The sequence below is a fragment of the Herpailurus yagouaroundi genome, unplaced genomic scaffold (genome assembly GCF_014898765.1).
Source record: "Herpailurus yagouaroundi ecotype Mexico unplaced genomic scaffold, PumYag 139, whole genome shotgun sequence".
NCBI classification, from domain to species: Eukaryota; Metazoa; Chordata; class Mammalia; order Carnivora; family Felidae; genus Herpailurus; species Herpailurus yagouaroundi.
Window position 1 is genome coordinate 1,510,601 of NW_024412394.1, and position 19,089 is coordinate 1,529,689.

Genomic DNA, 19,089 nt, shown 5'->3' on the forward strand with positions numbered 1-19,089 from the left:
GGGTTCTTTTTTTTTTTTTTTCAACGTTTATTTATTTTTGGGACAGAGAGAGACAGAGCATGAACAGGGGAGGGGCAGAGAGAGAGGGAGACACAGAATCGGAAACAGGCTCCAGGCTCTGAGCCATCAGCCCAGAGCCTGACGCGGGGCTCGAACTCACGGACCGCGAGATCGTGACCTGGCTGAAGTCGGACGCTTAACCGACTGCGCCACCCAGGCGCCCCTAGATCCCAGGGTTCTAAGTTGAAGCCCCATGTTGCGTGTAGAGATTACTTAAAAATAAAATCTTAAAAAAATAAATATAAAATAAAAAAAATAAAAATAAATTTTTTTTAAAAAAGTGAAACTTCTCAACCTGTTAAAGGATATCTCTCAACAATAACTAACACTATACTTAAAGGTAAAAGGTAAGATAAATCCTTCCCCACTAAGATAAGAAACAGGGCAAGAATACCTTCCCACCACTACTAGTAAATATTAGAGAACTTAGTGAAATAAAAAATGAAAAATAAGGCATAACATTGGGAAGGAAATAAAACCATCACTATTCATAGACAACATGAGTGTATATGTAAGAAAATCTAAAAAGAAGGCTACACCCAAAATACTAGCACTAATAAGTGAAATTAGCAAAACTAAAGGAATCAAGATCAATACATAAAAAGTCGGTTTATTGTATAACAAGCAACAAACAATTGGAAAATGAAATTTAAACAAAATATCATTTACAATAGCATCAAAAATGTCAAATATCTAGGGGCACCTGGGTGGCTCAGTCATTTAAGCAGCTGATTTTGGCTCAGCTCATGATCCCACATTTGGGAGTTGAAGTCCCACATCAGGCTCTGTGCGACTGCTCAGAGCCTGGAGCCTTCTTCATGTTCTGTGTCTCCCTCTCTCTGCCCCTCTCCTGCCCACGCTATCTCTCTCTCTCTCAAAATAAATAAACATTAAAAAAAAATTTTTAAGTCAAATATCTAAAAATAAACCTAACAAAAATCGTGTAAGTCCTGTATATGAAAACTACAAATATTGCTGAGAGAAATTAAAGAAGACCTAAATGAATGAAGGGAATGTATCATGTTTATGGATTAGGAAACTCAATATTGAAAAGAATCCATTCTCCTTAAGTTGATATATACATTCAGTGCAATTTCTATTTTAAAAAAATTATCAGATTATTTGGAAAAAGTAGGTATAGTAATTCTAAAATATACATGGAAACAAAAAGGATGTAGAATAGCCAAAAAATCTCAAAAAAGAACAGAAACAGCATTGATATTACCAAATTTTAATACTTACTGTAAAATGACAGTAATCAGGATTGTGGAATAACAGTGTAAAGACACACTAATAAATAAATGGAAGAAAATAGAGAACCCAAAAATAAACCCGCACTTATATGATTATTTGATTTTCAGCAAAGACACCTGAGCAATTCAGTGGAGAAAGGACAGACGTTTTAACAAGTGGTGCTGGAATAAATGGATATTCGTGTGAAAAAAATGAACTGTAACTCTTACCTCACACCATGTGCAAAGATTAATTCAAGACGGATTGTAGACATTAACATAAAAGCAAAACCCATAAAGACTTTTGTGCAAAACATAAAATATCTTCATTACTCAAAAGGTAAACTTAAAAGAAAGCAATAACCATGAAAGGAAATTGATAAGTTAGACTTCATCAAAACTAAAAATTTCTACTCATCAAAAGACATCATTAAGACAATTAATAGATAAGTCATCAATGTGAAGAAAATATTTATAAAACATATCTGACAAAAGGATAGTATCCAGGATATATTAGTAACTACTACAACTCAGTAATAATAAAGACACATAACCTAATTTAAAACTGGGAAAAAATATAGATTTTCCAACAAATGATGCTAGAATAATCCATAACAAATAAAAAAGAAACTCAACCTAAATTTCATACAAAAATTAATTCAAAGTCGGGGCGCCTGGTTGGCTCAGTTGGTTAAGTGTCGGACTTCAGCTCAGGTCATGATCTCAGGTTCATGAGCCCCGCATTAGGCTCTGTGCTGACAGCTCAGAACATGGAGCCTGCTTCAGATTCTGTGTCTCCCTGTCTCTCTGCCATCCCCTGCTTGCACTCTGACTCTCTCTCTCTCTCTCAAAAATAAATAAACATTTTAAAATATTTTTTAAAATTAATTCAAAGTAGACCATGGATTCAAATGTAAGACATAGGGGCACCTGGCTGGCTCAGTCAGTAGAGCATGACTGTTGATCCCATGGGCATAGAGGCTACTTAAGAAAATGTAAGATATAAAAAACTATAAAACTTACAGGAAAAAAACATATGGCAAAATCTTCAGATCTAGGCAGACTTCTTAGATTTGACAAGAAAAATATGATCTATAAAATTTTTAAAAATGGTGGGGCGCCTGGGTGGCTTGGTCGGTTAAGCGTCCGACTTCGGCTCAGGTCACGATCTCACGGTCCGTGAGTTTGAGCCCCAGATCCTGGAGCCTGTTTCAGATTCTGTGTCTCCCTCTCTCTCTCTGCTCCTCCCCTGTTCATGCTCTGTCTCTCTCTGTCTCAAAAATAAATAAGCATTAAAAAAAAATTTTTTTTTTAATTTTTTTTAAAATGGTAAATCAGACTTCATTAAAATTTAAGTATTTTGCTCTGTGAAAGACCCTGTTAAGAGTATGAAAAGACAAGCTACAGACTGGAAGAAAATGTTTGCATATCACATGTATGACAGAGGACTAGTATCTACAATAAAGAGTTCTCAAAACATAGTGATTAAAAAAACACACAATGGGGCACCTGGATGACTGAGTTAGTTAAGGCATCCGACTTCAGCTCGGGTCATGATCTCACAGTTCGTGAGTTCAAGCCTCACACTGGGCTCTGTGCTGACAACTCAGAGTCTGGAGCCTGCTTCACATTGTATGTCTCCCTCTCTCTCTCTCATGCTCTGTCTCTCTCCCAGCTCATGCTCTGTCTCTCTCTCTCAAAAATAAATAAAAAACATTAAAAAAACTAACACCCCCCCCACACACACACACAATTTGGGGTGCCTGGGTGGCTCAGTCAGTTGAGCATCTGTCTTCAGCTCAGGTCACGATCTTACTTTTCGTGAGTTTCAGCCTCACATAGGGTTTTCTCCTGTCATTGGGGAGCCCACTTTGTATCCTCTGTCCCCTTCTCTCTCTGCCTCTCCCCTACTCATGCTTTCTCTCCCTCTCAAAAATAAACATTAAAATTTTTTTTTCAAAACCCATACAATTTAATTAGAAAATGGGCAAAAGACATGAACAGACATTTCACCAAAGGGGCATACAAATGGTAAATAAATACATGACAAGACATTCAGCACCACTATCCATTAGGGAAATGCATACTAAAACCAAATGAAATCTCACTCCTCACCAAGAGAATGGCTAAAATTAAAAATAGGATTAATATTAAATGCTGGCAAAGACTCAGAGAAACTGAATCACTCATATGTTGCTGGTAGGGATGTAATTTGGTACATTTTACCGTATTCTCTGAAAAACAGCTGGACAGTTTCTTAAAAAATTAAACATGCAACAACCATATACAAACCAGCAATGTTACTCCTGGGCATTTATTTAAGAGAAATGCAGATTTATGTTTATTCAAAAACCTGTACATAGGGGCACCTGGGGGGCTAAGTCCATTAAGTCTGACTCTTGATTTTGGCTCAGGTCATGATCCCAGGGTCGTGGGATCCAGCCCTGCACTGGGCTCTGTGCTGATCAGCACATGCATATTCTCTCTCTCTCTCTCTCTCTCAAAAAATAAACATTAAAAAATTAATCTTTTAATTTTGAGATATTTGTAAATGTGTATGTTGTAAAGAAAAAAATAGTACAGAGAGACTGTACTTTTATCCAATTTCTCCTAATGGTAACATCAATATCTTGCAAAACTATATCTTTTTTTTTTTTTTGAGAGAGAGAGAGAGAGAGGGAGAGAGAGAAAAAGAGAGAGAGAGAGAGAGAGAGAGAGAGAGAGAGAGAATCTCACACAGGCTCTATGCTCAGCACAGAGCTCGACATGGGGCTTGAGGCTTGATCCCACCACCCTGGGATCATGACCTGATCCAAAATCAAGAGTCAGTCACTTAACTGACTGAGACACACGGACACCCTGCAAAACCGTATCTTAAAAATAAAATATTGCAAAACACTATCACCACCAGGATATTGATATTGATACAGTTAAGATATAGAGTATTTCTATCACCATAAGGATCTCTCTCTTGCTCTTTATAGTCACACCTACTTCCCTCCAACCCAATATCCTTCTTAACCCCTGGCAACCATTGGTACATACTCCATTTCTACAATTTTGTTATTTCGTAAATGTTATATACAGGGAATTATACAATATGTAACCTTTTGGGATTGGCTTTTTTCACTCAACATAATTCTCTGGAGATGATCCATATTGTTTCCTATTTCAATAGTTTATTCCTCTTTATTGCTTAGTAACTAACATTCCATGGTATGGCTTTGCTGAGAGCTCAGAGCCTGTAGCCTGCTTCAGATTCTGTGTCTGCCTCTCTTCTGCTCCTCCCCCAGCAAAAAATAAACATTTAAAAAAAAATCTTTTAAGTGTTCAACATTATTAGTTGTCAGGGAAGTGCAAAGGAAAACCACATGAAATATACCAGCATGGCTAAATTTTGAAATAGTTAAATGAAAAAGACTGACAACATATGTTGTTGGGAGAATGTAGAGCAACTGCAACTCTTATCCATGGTTGGTGGAAACATAAAATGGTACAACCACTTGTGAAAACTGCATGACAATTTCTCAAAAAGTGAGAAATATACCTACCACATGACCCAACAATTCCACTTCTAGGTATTTACCCAAGGGAAATGAAAATATATAGTCACCGAAAATTTGTAAAAGAATGTCCATAAAGCCAGGGGCACCTGGGTGGCTCAGTCGGTTAAGCATCCACCTTCAGCTTGTGAGTTCAAGCCCTGACTTCTTGCGGTTTGTGAGTTTGAGCCCTGCATCAGGCTCTGTGCTGACAGCTCAGAGCCTGGAGCCTGCTTCAGATTTCTGTGTCTCCTCCTCTCTCTGCCCCTCCCATGTTCATGCTCTGTCTCTCTCTCTCAATAATAATAAATAAACGTTAAAAAAAATCTATATAAAAAAAAAGTTAGCGACATCCCAGAAGGATGTTGGCAACCATCAATAGAAGGGTGGGTAAACAAATCAAGGTATAACTATACGATAGAATATTATTCATCCACAAACAGGAATGCATTATTGATAGATACATCAACATTGACGAATCTCAGAAACAGTAAAAATAAGCCTCCTACAAAAGAGTCATACTGTATAATTCCATTATAGGAAGTCCTAGAACGGGGAGGACTAATCTAAGGTGAGGGAAAAAAACAAACAAAAGAGAACAATGGTTGCTTTGTGGGTATGGATGATGGGGATTAACTGGGAAGAAGAATGAGGGAACTTTCTAGAATGATGGTAAAATTCTATTTCTTAGAGGTTTGGGTTACACAAGTCCTGTTTTCACAACCCAGTGAACATATTCTTAGGATTTGTGTTTTTCACCTGTGGAAATAGTATTGAGCTATAACTAATAATATCCATGCTGAAACATTTAGGAGATATAGCACTTTTTTTTTTAATGTTTATTTATTTACTTTTGAGAGAGAGACAGAGCACAAGCGAGGGAAGGACAGAGAGAGAGGGAGACACAAAATCTGGAGCAAGCTCCAGGCTCTAAGCTGTCAGCACAGAGCCGGATGTGGGGCTCAAACCCATAAACCGTGAAATTATGACCTGAGCTGAAGTCAGATGCTTAACTGACTGAGCCACACAGGCGATATGGGGACAAAGTACTACTATCTGCAGTTTATTTGGAAATGAATTTTAAAAATAAGATGTAAACAGGGCACCTGGGTGGCTCAGTTGGCTAAATTGACTCTTGATGTGAGTTAAGTGACTCTTGATCTCAGCTCAGGTCTTAATCTCAGGGTCATGAGTTCAGGCCCCACACTGAGATCCACACTGGGCATGGAGCCTACTTAAAAAAAAAGAAAAAGAAAGAAAGAAAAAGAAGATGTATTAATGGATGGATATATGGATGAACAGATGGAAGGATAGCAATAAGTGAGAAAACATAGTAAAATGTTAATGGTAGAATGTAGGTAGTGGGAATATAAATATTCAATAATGGATTTTACAGTATGTGGCTAGATTTTCATAAAATGTTGGTTAAAAATGGACCTTGACCTCTATGCCACTCCATACACAAAAATTTATTTGAGGTCATAGACGTAAACGTAAAACCAAGACTCTCAATACTTCTAGAAGAAAGTATAGGAGAATATTTTCATGACCTCAAAGCAGGCAAAAATTTCTTAGAGGCCACAAAAAGCACAATCCATAAAAGGAAAAACTTGATTAATTAGTTATAGCCTGCTCACCAAAAGACACCATTAAGAAAATGAACGGACCAGCCTGGAAAACACATTTGTAATACGTATATGTGTGACAGATGATTGGCATCCAAAATATGTTTTTAAATTTATGCAAATTGGGGCACCTGGATGTATCAGTTGGTTAAGTGTCTGACTTCAGCTCAGGTCATGATCTCATGGTTCGTGAGTTCGAGCCCCGAGTCAGGCTCTGCACAAACAGTGTGGACCCCGCCTGGGACTCTCTCCCTCTCTCTCTGCCCCTCCCCTGCTCGCTCTCTCTCTCTCGCTCTCTCTCTAAGTAAATAAATAAACTTAAATGGAAAATACAATTAAACAGATGCTTCCCAAAATAAGACATAAAAATGTCCAGCAAGCACATAAAAAAAGTGCTTAAGACCATTAGTTATCAGGTAACCATCAACAAAACTACAATGAGATACAAGTTCACACTCAAATAGGTAAAATAAAGACGACTCATGACAGCAAATATTGACTAGCTAGCATATGGAATGACTGAGACTCTCAAATAATTGTTGTATAGTGGTTGTACAATGAAACTGAGGAAGTATTTAGAACATTCTTATTAAGTTAAAAACATGCCTAGTCCTAGATATTTTATCCAACAGAAGTGAAAACAAATTTACACACACACACACACACACACAAATTTGTACAGGAATGTTTGTGCCAGTCCTATTCCTAATAGCCTCAAAATGGAAGTAGCCCAAACATACATCACTAGGAGAATGAATAAATAGCGGCATATTCATTCAATGGAATACCACTCAATAATAAAATAAAATGAGCTAGGGAGGAGGAGGAACAGGATAATGGAGTACTGAGCTCATGTCCTCCCACAGACAGGACCAAAGCTGCAGCTACATGTAGAGCAACTCTTTCTGAGAATGACCTGTAGACTAGCAGAACAGCTCTTCCACAGCTAGGGATATAAAGAAAAAGCCACATCGAAAGGCAGGAGGGGCAGAGATGTGGTCTAGTCAGGACCCACAGCCTGGGCACAGGGACCCACAAACAGGAGGGATATCACCAACGCAGAGGTCCTCCCTGAGGAGCAAGGAGTTCAAGCCCCACGTGAGGCAGCACTGCCCTGGAGACCTGCACCAGAAAGAGCCCACATAATATCTGGCTCAGGAAATCAGCAGGGCTTAATTCTGGAAGAGCAGGGGGCCTTAGGAAACCAAGACTCTGCCCTTAAAGGGCACTTGCACAAACTTAATCATTGTGAACCCAGCAGTTTGAAAAGTGCCTGGGCCGTATGAGAAGGAAACTTATTGACTAATTTTAGGGCATGCGCCAGAGGGGCAAGGATCAGTAGGAACTTTCTCTGGGAATGGAAGCACTGGCAGGCACCATTTTTCTTACTCTCTTTCTACCTAGCTGGATTAGCACTGGTAGGCACAATTTCTCTATCTACCTTGCTAGTACCTCTCACCCTGCTAGGTATTCCACAGCCTCAGGTGGGACTGGATTCCGTGGGAAGTAGGGGGCCAGCCCCACCCACCAGCTCACTCCAGCACCAGCATCCAGGCATCACAGCCAACCGATGGGGGGCCAGCCTCATGAGCCAGAGCACCTGGTTCTGGTGACCAGGACGGACTGCACTTCTGAGCCCCACAGGATGCCTTCTACATAAGGCCACTCCTTCAAGACCAAGAGACATAGCTGATTGGCCTAATACATAGACACAAACACAGAGAGTCATGCAAAATGGAGAGACAGAGGACTATGCTCCAAACAAAAGAACAAGACAAAACTTCAGAAAAAGAACTAAATGAAAAGATGAACAATCTACCTGATAGAGTTCAAACTAATGGTCATAAATGCTCGCCAAACTCAGGAGAGAAGTAGATGAACAGTGAGAACTTCAACGAAGAGACAGAAAATATAAAAAAACTAGTCAGTCAGAGAAAGACAAACATCATATGACTCCACTCGTGTGGAATTTAAGATACAAAACAAATGAACATAAGGGAAGGGAAGCAAAAAAAATATAGAAACAGGGAGGGGGACAAAGCACAAGAGACTCTTAAATACAGAGAACAAACTAAGGGTTACTGGAGGGTTGTGGGTGGTGGAATGGGCTAAATGGGTAAGGGGCATTAAGCGGGACACTTGGGATGAGCACTGAGTGTTATACATAGGGGATGAATCACTGGAATCTAGTCCTGAAATCATTATTGCATTATATGCTAACTTGGATGTAAACTAAAAAAATAATTTAAATAAATAAATAAGGAAAAAAAAGAAAATATAAAAAAGAACGATTCAGAGCTGAAGCATACAATAACTGAACTGAAATATACACTGGGGTGGGGCACCTGGGTGGCTCAGTTGGTTGGGTATTCGACTCTTGATTTTGGCTTGGGTCATGGTCTCGTGGTTCATGGGTTCGTGCCCTGCATCAGACTCTGTGCTGACAGTGTGGAACCTCCTTGGGATTCTCTCTCTCCCTCTCTGCCTCTCCCTCAATCTCTCTCTCTCTTTCTCTCTGTCTCAAAATAAATAAACTTCAAAAAAAGTTATAAAAAGAAAAAGATACTGGAGGGAATCAACAGAAGATTAGAGGGTGCAGAAGAATGGATCTGGAGACAGGGTAGCAGTCATCACCCAAGCTGAAGAGCGAAAGGAAGCAAGAATTCTACTTTACTGTTTTAAGTGTTTATTTTTGAGAGAGAGAGAATGCAAGCAAGGGGAGGAGCATAGAGAGAGGGAGACGGAGGATCCAAAGCAGGCTCTGCACTGACAGCAGGTAACCTGATGTGGGGCTTGAAGTCATGAACCGTGAGATCATGACCTGAGCCGAAGTTGTACACTTAACCGACTGAACCACCCAGATGCCCCAAGAAAAAAGAATTTTAAAACATGAGGATATTTATTGTAAGGGACCTCTGGGACAACAAACATCAAGTGCGCTGACATCGGCAATACAGGGATCCTAGAGGAGAAGATAGAGGGAAATGGGCAGAAATAGCTAAAGGGAATTAAGAGGTACAGACTTCCAATTTTGTTTTTTTTAATTTAATTTAATTTTATAATCATTATTTTTTTTAGGGTTTTATTTTTAAGTAATCTCTACATCCAACGTGGGGCTTGAATTTACAACCCTGAGAACAAGAGTTGCACGCTCTACTGACTGAGCCAGCCAAGCACCCCCAGATTTCCAATTTTAAAATGAGTCATGGGGATGTAAGGTACAGCGTAAGAAATACAGTCAATCATATTGTAACAATTTTGTATGGTGACATATGGTAACTAGACTAGGGGCGCCTGGGTGGCTCCGTCAGTTAAGCATCCAACTGTTGATTTCAGCTCAGGTCATGATCTCATTTTCATGGGTTCGAGCCTTGTGTTGAGCTCTGCTCTGGCCACATGGAGACTTTTTGGGATCCTTTCTCTCCTTCTCTCTCTGCCCCTCCCCTGTTCATGCTCTCTCTCTCTCAAAATAAATAAACCTTAAAAAATAAAAAATATATATTACATAATTCCACTTATATAAAATCTATATAAAGAGGTGCTTGGGTGGCTCAGTTGGTTGAGCACCAGATTCTTGATTATGGCTCAGGTTATGATCCCAGGGTCATGGGATGAAGCCCCACGTCGAGTTCCACATTCTCTCTCTCTCTCTCTCAAATTTAAAAAATATTAAAATATCACAAAAATGGGAATAAATTTAACAAAAGACCTTGAACTACAAATTACAAAATTTTGTAGAGAGTGAAGAAGATCTAAATAAATGGAGAGAGATGTCACGCGAGTGGATTGAGAGACTTGATTGACATGGTTAAGGAGTCACCTCTCCCCAACCTGATCTATGTATTCAAAGCAATCCCAATCAAAATCACGGAGAGCTAATTGGTTTGTTTGTTTGTTTGTTTTTTTTAGAAATTGACAAACTGATTCTAAAATTTACATATAAATGTAAAACATCAGTAGCCAATACAATCTTGAAAAAGAAAAATGCTGGGGGACTTATCTGACTAACAGTCTAAAGCCAATAGTAGTCAAGGCTGTGATTTTGGTCTTAGGAAAAACATGAAATTATACAGAATAGAGTCCAGAAATCGATCCACCCTTATACAATCAACTGACTTCAATGAAAAGGAAAAAATTTCAACTAACAGTGCTGGAACAACTGGATATATGCATAAAAAAATAAAGAGCCTTGATTCCTACCTGACACTATACACAATAATTCAAGATGGATCATAAACCTATAAACCTAAAGTAAAATTTAAAACCATAAAACTTTTAGAAGAAATCATTAGAGAATATTTTCAGGGCCTGAGGTTAAGCAAAGATTTCTGAGTAGGACCCAGAAAGCAATGACAATAAAAGAAAAATATGATAAATTAGACTTCATCAAAATTTTAAAATTCTGTTCATCAGAAAATGGATAGCCATGGGGCGCCTGGCTGGCTCGGCCGGTTGAGCATCCGACTTCAGCTCAGGTCATGATCTCGAGATTTGTGGGTTCGGGCCCCACGTCGGGCTCTGTGCTGACAGCTCAGAGCCTGGAGCCTGCTTCAGATTCTATGTCTCCTTCTCTCTCTGTCCCTCCCCACCTTGTACTCTGTCTCTCTCTATCAAAAATAAATAAACGTAAAAAAAAAAAATTAAAAAAAATAAAAATGGGCAAAATAGTGGAATAGATACAAAGAAAAATATATAAATGGCCAACAAGCCCCAGAAAAAGTGGTCAACATAATTGGTAATCAGCAAAGTGCAAATTAAAACTACCATGAAAAGCCACTACATCTATTTTGAATTTGCATAATCATGCAAATTCTTTATAATTTCTCACTTTATACAGCTCTATTAGAGTGGCTAAAATTAAAAAGACTGGCAGTATCAAATGTTGAGTTAATGGGAACTCTCCTACATTGCTAGTGAGAATACAAAATAGTACAAACACTTTGGAGGGCTGTTTGGCAGTGTCTCATAAAGCTAAATATATATCTACCTAGTAACAAGGCAATCCCACTCCTGGGTGTATTTACCCAGTGTGGTAGGCAGAATCACGGCCCCCCGAAGAGGTCCACATCCTAATCCCCAGAACCTGTGAATACATTGCCTTACACGGGAATAGAGATTTTGCAGAGGTTAAGTTAAGGATGTCAAGTTGGGGATATTATCGTATATTATCTGGGTGGGCCCAATACAGGTCCTTACAGGGGAAAGAGGGAGACAGGAGATTCAGAGTCAGAGATGTGGTGATGAGAGTAGAGAGCATAGAGAGAGATTTAAAGAGGCTACTCAACTGGCTTTAAGATAGAGGAAGGGGCGACAGTATGCAGGTGGCTTTTAGAAGCTGATGAGGCAAGAGAACAGACTCTCCTTAAAGCTGCCAGAGAAAACGCAGTTCTGCTGACCCATTTTGGACTTCTGACCACTGGAACTGCAAGACAATTTTATATTGATTTGTGGCCACTAAGCTTGTGATCATTTGTTCAGCAGCAAATTAAGAAACTAATACACCTAGCAAGAATGAAAACATGTTCATAAAAAAACTTTACAAAATGTTCACAGCAGCTTTATGCATAACAACCAAACAACACATGTGTCCATGGGACAGTGAAATGTTCTGGATCTGACAGGGGTGTCAGTGCCCCCCAGCCAAAGACCAAGAACACACTTGTAGTTGAACAAAGTTGGGTTTTTTGCTTGTTGCAATGAGGGAGAAATACATACCATTGAAAACCATGGGGTGTCTCTGGAAGAAGATATTAAGAATGACTTATTACAGGGGTGCCTGGGATGGCTCAGTCCATTAAGCATCTGACTTCGGCTCAGGTCATCATCTCACGGTTCATGAGTTCGAGCCCATGTCGGGCTCTGTGCTGACAGTTTGGAGCCTGGAGCCTGCTTCAGATTCTGTGTCTCCCTCTCTCCCTGCTCCTTCCCCACTTGTGCGCGCGCGCTCTCTCTCTCTCTCTCTCAAAAGTAAATAATAAATATTTTTTTTTATTTTTAAAAAAGGATGTTTTGTAGGATTTGGGTTTGTGCTGGGTGATTTGGGGGGAGGTTTTAAGGAAGTAGGGCTTTGCTCTGGATCAGATGCTTTCAGGAAGCAGGATGATTCTGTGATTGGGTATCTTCAAAAACCTTACCTAGAAGGAGGCTGGAATGAACATAGCTAATGTGATAACTGGTAGAGAAGCAGTAGTCACTCCTGTTAGCTGGGAGAGAGGATCTTTGGTATTTCAGTGGTTTTCACAGTGAACTTGTTTTTGTCTGTCTTTAGATAAGATCATAAAATAGTCTTGATTTTTTTGTCTACTTTATCAGAGTCACAAAGCGACCTTGTCTGATGTTGTTGTTTGATGATGCTATTGATATCCAAGAGAATGACATGACCTCACTATGAATGCCAGGCCAACTTTAAACATACCAAGACCCAGCTGTAAGGGTGAGGCCAGTTCCTGGATGTCAGGGGCTGGTTTTCTCTTTCTCAGGGGTGTGAGTTACATGGTTATAGCTATTCGTCAAAAGGATGGAGTTAAGATTGGTTTATTTCAATTTTTACCCACAAATGTCTGCATTAAAAAAAAAAAAAACAACTCACCATGACTGGGTGCTTGGCCTGGCTGGCCTAGTCGGTAGAGCACGCAACTCTTGATCTCAGGGTGATGAGTTCAAGGCCCAAGTTGGACGTAAAGCTTACTTAAAAAAAAAAAAAATCAAGATGACTACACAAAGGGTAGAACATCCACTCAATGGAATAGTACTCAACAATAAAAAGGAATCAACTATGGATACATGCAACCTCATGGGTGAATCTCAAAACATTACACGGAGCGAAAGAAAGAAGACATTAGATAAGTGGTTGCATTTGTTTATGTAATATTCCAGAAAACTCAAAATTATAGAGACCAAAACAGCAGTTGCCAAGGTGTTGACCACAACGGGTCAGCATGGGGGATCTTTTTAAGGTGATAGAAACGTTCCATTGCTTCACTATAGCAGTGTGGTCACTGTGCAGAGCTAAATTCAGTCTACGATTTCCTGCAAGGGTTCGACTCCTTGCCACGTGGCCACCATTTCTGGTCACTCCTCTCTCTCTGCCCTCTACTTCCGTCATCACATCTGTCTCTGACTCTCCTGCCTCCCTCTTTCCTTATAAGGATCCTTGTGATTGTACTGTGGCCACTCAGATGATACAGGATAATACGACTGTATAGGATACACAACTATCCCTGTTTATCAAAACTCAGAACTGTACCCGTATATAGGATGGATTTTATTGCATGTAAATGATACCTCAATAAGCCTGACTGTAAAAAAACAACTGTACTACGGCTGAGAAGGCCTGGGTGTGGGGATGGATATAACACAGGAGGCAGAATGTTGAAGCTCAGTGGTGGGTATATGGTGGTTTATTATACTCATATGTTTATGTAGGTTTGGAATATTCCATAATAAAAAGTTGTTGCTGTTAATTTTGATGGAAGGGGAAATTATGTGATGGAGGCAAAGATGTCACAGAAGTCAGTTGACTATTCATCCCCCTAGGACACTTTTTGCACATTAATGAACTGATGCCCCTAGATTCTCGAACTGACTTCCTGCTTTTCATGCACTTAAATAAGCTAGAGCTTATTTACTTGGACATTTTTTTTGCTGGTACTCCTCAAAAATGTTTAATGCCATTTGATTCTGAGCTTTCACAATTTTTCGCCCTGTTTTAAGATCTCCTTATTCCCTCGGCTTGGGTATCCTCTGCCATTTAATATTTATTTATTTTTAAAGATGCCCTTTTCCTCACAATGGCCTCTTTGATATGTCAGTAAACCATTCAGGGCTTATTTTTCAAGTGGCTGTTCTTTTGGAGTTGTGCCATGCATTTATCACAGGCTTCCAATAAAGCACTTTTAAAAAGAAATAGGCTCCAGGCTTTCTATGGGCTGTAACTTTTTAAACAATTCCTTTCATTTCTCCCCCTTAATGCCCTCCTTCTGTCCTAGTTTCCCTTTCTAAAACTGAGCAATCAAATGATGGAGTTCCCCCCTCCCTTTCCCGTTAGCAGGCTGAATGTGTATTGTGGTCACTATTGACCGAGTGGTTTACCCATGACCACTCAGTGCCCCAGTGTGGTCACTGTGTAGACCCAGATTCAGTCTACTCTTTCCTGCAGCAGGTGGTTAAGTATTTGCCAACCAGCCAGCACTCCTGGAAGCATCAGTCCTCACCTTTCTATTGTTAATTGGCTCTCTATCATCTACAGGACAAAATCCAAACTCTTGATAGCTATAAGAATGGCTAAAATAAAGACTGAACAGACCAAGTACTACTGATGAAGATGAAAAGCCGCTGAAACTCATACACTGTTGATGGGAAATCCACTTTGGAAAAGTCTCGCAGGCCCTCAAAATGTTAATCATAGAGTTACCATATGACCCAGCAACTCCATTCCTAATTAGATACCCAAGAGAACTGAAAATACATGTCCACACAAAACTTGTACATGAATGTTCGTAGCAGTGTTAGTCATAATAGCCAAAAACTGGAAACTGCTCAAATGCCCACCAACAGGTGAACGGATTAAAAATGTGTGTCTGGAGAGTTCGGGTGGCTCAGTTGGTTGAGTGTCTGACTTTGGCTCAGGTCATGATCTCAACGGTTTGTGGGTTGGAGCCTCACATCAGGCTTTGCACTGACAGCGCAGAGCCTGCTTTGGCTTCGTCTCCCTCTCTCTGCCTCTGCCCTGCTCGCATGTGCGCGCTCTCTCAAAAATAAACAAACATTTAAAGAACGTGTGGCATATCCACACAAGGGAATGCACACAGCAGTAAGTACTGATGCAAGCAACAACATTGATGAATGTCAAAACGATGCTAAGCAAAAGAACCCAGACTATACAAGAATGCATACTGTAAAATGCCATTTTTATAAACCTCTAGAAAATGCAAACTTCCCTATAGGACAGAAAGCAGATCACCGTTTACCTGGAGATGAGGGTGGGGTAGGGTGAGGGATTACAAACTAACAGAAGGAAACTCTTAAGAGTGATTATCTTGATTTCTTGGGCATATACGTATGTAAAAATGTATTGGATTGTATGTCCAAATATATGCCCTTTATCAAATGTCAATTATACCTCATTAGAGCTGAAAAAGAAAAGAATTGGAAATAAGGCAAGTCCTAGACCTGGCCAAGGAAGCCCCAGCCTTCTCCAATGCTCAATGGGGCACCACTTGGGTCAGCCACCATTATTGCCTCATACTGTCTTAGTCCAAACTGTAAGATTCAGTTCAGATGGTCATGGGGACCCACTGGTCACAGAAGACCCACTAGCCTTCCCCTGAATAGTGTTTGCTTCCCTCCTCCCTGCAGGCTACCAATTAAACTCTTGCCATTGCCACCAGGCCATTTACTATTTAGTATTTATTTCTAGGTCTGCCTTCTCTAATTCCGGCAGAACCTCTGTAGTAAGGCTGTGTTTCAGCTACTTTCATATTCCTAATTTAGGCTTGCAGAGATTTTTGTTTTTAACTTTACAAGTGTTCTTTGCACATAAGGAGACAGAGTCTCAGAGACAACTCTTTAGGGACATCATTCAGGCAGCTAACAACTACAAAGGAGCTACTGCGTGTGAGGCCCTGGGCTGGGCCCCTGGAGCAAGGCTCAGTGTCAGAGAGGAAATGAACAAATGTTCAAGCAGTTGCAACACAGCCTAAGTGAGAGATGATGCGGGCACTAACAAGAAGACACCAAACTGGATGTTGAAGTAGGGGTGGGTTCTGCCAGGAAAAGCTTCTTGGAGGTGGTATTTAATCTGAACAATGAAGAATGAATAAGAGTCCTGAGTGGGGTGGGGTGGGAGAGTTTCCCTGTAAATGGACCACTGCATGCTGAGAAAGAGAGCAAGCTAGTTTAGCTGGATGCTGAAATTTGGAGGCTTGATTTGGTAGGCAGGTGAAGTTGTGATGGATCCGTCAGGCCATGTGAGGAGTTTGGCATTTGTTTAGATTCTAGAAGACTCTGGAAGGCAACATAGAGCTTTTTAAAGATTTTAAGCTGGGGAATATCTCGTTCACATTTGTGTTTCCAAAAAATAACCTTGGTAGAGCAAAGCTAGGGGCAGGGGACCTCTTGGGAAGGGACTGCAGTGGTTCTGGGGAAGTTATTGGCAGCCTGAGGCACAGGCGAGGAGGGAAAGTTGAAGCAGGAGGACCTGATACACTTCCACTCCCACTCCCAGCCCAGTAACCTACTTGCCCGTAGACCACCAGCTTCCTTCCATAGCATCCTAAGACCAAGTTCTTGTCCTGAAAGCCTAGCCAAAAAAAGCCATCTCTCCCCAAAGTCGCTGATACTTCCTCTGGGAGCCAAGAGTGCTTCACACTCCTTGGAAATAGGCAAACCTCGTCCCAAGACTGATCAAACCAAGATCTCCCTCACCTGTGGGCTTTGATACAATTGTCCTAATTAGTGCTTTCAGCAAGACTTTCTCCCATCTTTCTCCAAGGTCTAAGAAGTAACAGGGCTGATAAATCCATTCTAAGGGTTCAGCATTAAAGCAGCAGCAGGAGCCCATGACCCCTCATTACTGTGGGGCTGCTACTGGCTGCTACCTTGGAGGAGTCTGGGCATTAAGCGGGCCTTGGCTTCTGGATGGGGCTTGGGATGGGGGAACTCCTAGCCATGATGGACTCATGCTGCCCTACTGGAGGCCCATCCATCCATGTAAGGAGTGTTCCAGCGGGTCCTCATGTCTTCAGGATACATCCTTCTCAACATCTTTGTCTCCCAGCACCTAACATAGGTATACGGTAGATCTAGTTAGGACTTTATTTTTTTTTTTTAATTTTTTTTTTCAACGTTTTTTATTTATTTTTGGGACAGAGAGAGACAGAGCATGAACGGGGTTGGGGCAGAGAGAGAGGGAGACACAGAATCGGAAACAGGCTCCAGGCTCTGAGCCATCAGCCCAGAGCCCGACACGGGGCTCGAACTCACGGACCGCGAGATCGTGACCTGGCTGAAGTCGGACGCTTAACCGACTGCGCCACCCAGGCGCCCCTAGTTAGGACTTTAAAAGCATCACAGAGACTTAAAGCTGCTGTTGGCACTACCACAGGGGAACTATGCTTCAGGAAGAGGTGGTTTGTGTATCAGGAAGTTTGTGTTAAATTGGAAAATGTCTCTTCAGCCGCATTTCCAAAATCCCTTACAAATCCTTTGGAACCTTTGTTGGTGGCAGTAGTGGCGGTGGGGCTTCGCTGGTGAGCTTTGGGGCTAGTGGGCAGATGTGAAGCCATGATGGAAACTGACCCCAAAACTGTTCTAAAGCTTTCACCCACTGATAGATGTGGCCATGGAAGCCTCTCCCTGCACCCCCCCCCTTTTTTAATGTTTTTATTTTTGGGAGAGAAAGAGAGAGCACCCTCGAGCGAGAGGGTGAGGGGCAGAGAGAGGGAGATACAGAATCCAAAGCAGGCTCCAGACTCTGAGCTGTCAGCAGAGCCCAAGGCAGGGCTTGAACCCATGAGCCCAAGTTGGATGCTTAACTGACTGAGCCACCCAGGCATCCCTCTCCCTGTCCCTTGTAACCAGCCACCCCAGATGACCTTCCTAGGCACCTGTAATAATCAACATCCATTTTTACCCCCAAACCCTCAAGTTTTTATAGGGCCTGTTTTTCATAACCTGACACCGACATCTTTATTTTCCAGTAAATCCTCAAGATGCCCCGACTGTTCTGACCCTTCCCCTGATCCACAAGCCCACCTGTGTGTCACTTCAGCTGACATTCACATTCATCCATCCTGCCCTGCACTTAGCTCTGGACATAAACATTTACCTCTTATGTAGTATTTGGCATAGGGACTTCTTTCAAAAAGTAAGCTCAATGCCCAACATGGGGCTTGAACCCAAGACCCTGAGAGCCAGCTGGGTGGCCTGCATATGGACTTTTAAGGCTTAGCTTTGGTTTTGTTTTCCTACTTAGACTGTGAAGTTCTTGAAGGCAAATCTTGAGGCTTCTGTTTCCCAGAGCACTTAACACCGATCCCTGAAGAGCTAATCAATGATTATTGGCCGGCAGTAGCCAATCTACCAGGGGAGGGGGAGGGCACTGGCCGGCAGCAAAAGAGCTGCCTCCAACAGCTTGTTTTTATCCACGGGCTATGACTCTACTTTGTAGAATCTTTGGGTTTTCCCAGAGTCCATGGGTGATCTTGGAGAACACATCCTAGGACTAATTGAAATCATGAGGGAGAGGGTTGGCAAGGAGCCCCAGCTGAAAAAGTAACATTTAAGGGCCAGAAAATCACCAGGGCTATAATGGAAACCCATCTGCTTGCTTGCTGGCTTGGGTGGGAAACAGAAAGGCCGGGAGCTACTAACATTTCACAGTGGAATCCAGGTTAAACAATCACAAGGCGTGTGAACACGGGCAAACCACTTGACATCACTTGAGCCAGCAGAAAAATTGGATAAAAAGCAATCTTTGGCTAGGCAGCCAAGGCCGCACTGAAACAGCTTCCCCAAACACCACCTCTTTCTGCCAAGGCAAGCTTCTACTCATTGGTGCTTCAGAATACAAAGCTCATCTCCCAAAACTAAATGTTAAGTGCACATTGGGAGTTGCTGTCGGCTGCCACC